Source organism: Hevea brasiliensis, chromosome 3 (assembly GCF_030052815.1).
Source record: "Hevea brasiliensis isolate MT/VB/25A 57/8 chromosome 3, ASM3005281v1, whole genome shotgun sequence".
NCBI lineage: Eukaryota > Viridiplantae > Streptophyta > Magnoliopsida > Malpighiales > Euphorbiaceae > Hevea > Hevea brasiliensis.
Window position 1 is genome coordinate 105,433,067 of NC_079495.1, and position 4,022 is coordinate 105,437,088.

Here is a 4,022-nt window from a genome sequence, read left to right on the forward strand (position 1 = left end):
ACCGCTCTGTGAAGGATCATGCCTATCCTAACATTGGAGATTTCATGCCAAGTATCACAAGACCAAGGGTAGAAGCTAATAATTTTGAACTGAAGCCTGCACTCTGTCAAATGGTACAACAAGCACAATTTGGAGGAAATCCAAGTGAAAGTCCACATGTGCATCTAGCACACTTTCTTGAGATCAGTGATATGTTGAAGATAAATGGAGTTTCTGATGATGCAATTTGACTCAGATTATTTCCTTTTTCTCTGAAGGACCGAGCTAGAGAGTGGTTACATTCTTTGCCACCGGGTTCTATCACAACATGGGATGAACTTTCTTAAGCATTCTTGGCTCAATATTTTCCACCAAGCAAGACAGCTAAGCTAAGAAATGAGCTGACTTCTTTTAAACCTAGAGATGATAAGAGCTTGTATGAAGCATGGGAGAGGTACAAGGATTTGCAAAGGAGATGTCCACATCATGGGATTCCTAAGTGGATGCTTGTTCAACACTTTTACAATGGAGTTTCACCAGCTATTAGGAGTACAATTGATGCATCTTCTGGAGGTGACCTTATGGAGAAATCTGAAGATGAAGCTTTTTCCGCTCTTGATAAAATTGCTTATAACAACTACCAATGGAGTTGTGAGAGGAATGAGATCAAGAAACCAGCTGGTATGTTTGAGCTTGATGCCATGAATATGATTAATGCTAAGTTTGATGCTTTGACAAGGAAGATGGACAAGCTGAGCATGAAAGTAGATTCTTCAGCCGGAGGTTCTAGTAATTCACTAGAAATTGGAGCTGCAAATGTCAATTGTGCAGCAGATTTTTCTGCACTTAATCAAGATTTTTCAAGTGAGCAAGTGGATTATGTGGGGAACTACAATCAAAGACCAGGTGGTAACCCATTTTCTGCAACTTATGATCCAGCATGGAGAAACCACCCAAATTTCTCTTGGGGAGGTAGACAAGGGCAAAATTAGAATTTTCAGCAACCTTCTGGATATCAACAAAATCAGAATTTTCAGCAGAATAGAGGTCCTCCTCCTGGAATTTCTAAACCTCAAAATGCACCTGCTCCACCTCTACCACAACAAGCACAACTAGACAAGACAGCTAGATTGGAATCTATGATTGAAACTCTACTTGTGAGCCATCAAAGTCAACAAGAAATGATTTCTCAATTAGCATCTAAAGTGGATCAAATGGCAACACACAACAAGATGTTAGAGAATCAAATAGCTCAACAAGCTAGCTCTTCAAGTAACAAAGCATTTGGGAAGCTTCCTAGCCAACCAGAAAATTCAAGGGAGCATTGCAAGGCTATTACATTGAGAAGTGGAAAAATATTGGAGAATGGAGATAAAAAGATTGAAGAGGAAGTTGAAGAAAAGAAAAGCAGAGAAGGAGATGAACAAACTGAAGTTGAAGTTAGAATTGAAACTGAGAAAGAAAATTCAATTGAAGAAAAAGGAAGTAAGGAGAGGGAGAGCAAAGAGGAAGAACCTAAATATGTTGCACCTAAAGCCTACATGCCACCTTTACCATTCCCACAAAGGTTTCAGAAAGCAAAATTAGATAAACAATTTGGGAAGTTTTGGAGGTATTGAAGTCTTTGCATGTGACTATTCCTTTCACTGATGCTTTAGCACAAATGCCTTCTTATGCCAAATTTTTGAAGGAGATTTTATCTAACAAGAAGAAATTGGAGGAATTTGAGACTGTAGCTCTCACGGAAGAAAGCAGTGCTATTTTGCAAAATAAGCTTCCACCCAAACCGAAAGATCACGGGAGTTTCTCCATACCATGTCACATTGGGGATATCGGTATAGATAAGGCTTTATGCGATCTTGGAGCAGTGTTAGTCCGATGCCATTGTCTATCTATGAGAAAGTGAAGATTGGAGAAATGAAGCCTACTACCATATCACTACAGTTAGCAGATAGATCTATTAAATTTCCAATTGGAATAGTTGAGAATGTTCCTCTGAAAGTTGGGAAATTTTTCATACCAGTGGATTTTGTGGTATTGGAGATGGAGGAGGATGTACACATTCCTATTATTCTTGGTAGACCTTTCCTTGCTCTTCTTTGGAGTGTGATATATGTAAAAAATGGGAGGCTTACATTAGAAGTTGGGGAAGAGAAAGTAGAATTCAATTTGTTTCAAGCAATGAAAAAGAAAGATGATTCAAACTCATGCTTGAGAGTTGATGTGATAGATGAAGAGGTTAAAGAAGTGCTTAAGAAGCAACATCCTAAAGATCCCTTAGAAGCTTGTTTGGTTCATAACATCAAAAAAGGGGATGAAATTGAAGAAGCTGCATAATATGCTACAATTTTGGAAGGAAATCCACCATTGCCTATGGCTGATATTGAAAAAATTGGGGACTTGAAGCAAGAAACAACTTCATCATCAAAGCTTGAGAAAAGTGAAGCACCTAAGGTAGAGTTGAAACCTCTTCCAACAAATCTCAGGTATGCTTTTCTAGGGCAAAATTCTACATATCCTGTGATTGTTAATGCTAAATTGACTGATTGTGAGGTTGAAAAATTATTGAGAGTTCTTAGGAAGCATAGAAGGATAATTGGTTATACCATTGATGATATTAAAGGAATACATCCTTCTGTGTGCATGCATAGAATTTTATTGGAAAATGACCATAAAGCCTCTCGAGAATCACAAAGGAGATTGAATCCAAATATGAAAGAGGTTGTGAAAAAGGAGATCTTGAAATTGCTTGATGCAGGTATTATTTACCCTGTTTCTGACAGCAATTGGGTAGGTCCAGTTCATGTTGTACCTAAGAAAGGGGGCATCACAGTGGTGAAAAATGAAAATGATGAACTAATACCTACAAGAACTGTAACTGGATGGAGAATGTGTATAGACTATAGGAAATTGAATAAGGCAACTAGAAAGGACCATTTTCCATTACCATTTATGGATCAAATACTTGAGAGACTAGCTCATCATTCTTATTTTTGCTATTTGGATGGCTATTCAGGGTTCTTTCATATCCCTATTCACCCAGATGATCAGGATAAAACTACCTTCACATGTCCTTATGGTACCTTTGCATATCGAAGGATGCCATTTGGACTATGTAATGCCCCTGCTACATTTCAACGATGTATGATGTCCATATTTTCTGACATGATTGAGGAAATTATGGAAGTGTTCATGGATGATTTTTTTGTGTATGGTAAATCTTTTGATGAATGCTTATCTAACTTGTCTAAGGTTTTGCAGAGATGTGAAGAGTTCAATTTAGTTTTGAATTGGGAAAAGTGCCACTTTATGGTACAAGAAGGAATTGTTTTGGGACATCTTGTGTCAAACAAGGGTATTGAGGTGGATAAATCAAAGATAGAAATTATTGAGAAAATGCCACCCCCAACATCTGTGAAGGGAGTGAGGAGTTTCTTGGGGCATCTTTGGATTTTACTGGGAGATTTATCAAGGATTTCTCTAAGATTTCTAAACCTCATACCAATTTCTTGAGTAAAGATGTGGAATTTAATTTTGATACTAATTGTATGAATGCTTTTGCGGATAAAGGAAACTTTGATATCTGCTCCTATTATGCACCACCCGAGTGGTCATTACCTTTTGAGTTAATGTGCGATGCTAGTGATTATGCCATTGGGGCTGTTTTGGGACAAAGGAAAGATAAGAAAGTGTATGCAATATACTATGCAAGTAGGACCTTAGATGATGCTCCAATAAATTACTCTACTACAGAGAAAGAGTTTTTGACAGTAGTATTTGCAGTAGACAAATTCAGGTCCTATCTTGTGGGATCTAAGGTCATAGTATACACAGATCATGCAGCTATCAAGTATCTCCTTCAGAAAAAGAGGCTAAACCTAGATTGATAAGGTGGGTGCTACTCCTTCAAGAGTTTGACTTGGAAATTAAAGATAAGAAAGGAGTAGAAAATGTGGTAGCAGATCATCTATCTAGATTGAGGCAAGAACAAGGAGACAATCTGGGAAAAGAACCCCCAATAGATGATTATTTTCCTAATGAGC

The 4,022-nt window shown here is 37.7% G+C and overlaps 1 non-coding gene across 1 annotated transcript; it reads right to left on the bottom strand.

Moving 5' to 3' along the window:
* Nucleotides 1–365: 365 nt before the first annotated feature.
* On the bottom strand, nucleotides 366–472 carry LOC131179019 (small nucleolar RNA R71). Its single transcript, XR_009148026.1, has one exon. It is a non-coding gene; the product is annotated as a small nucleolar RNA R71 (small nucleolar RNA).
* Nucleotides 473–4,022: the final 3,550 nt, after the last annotated feature.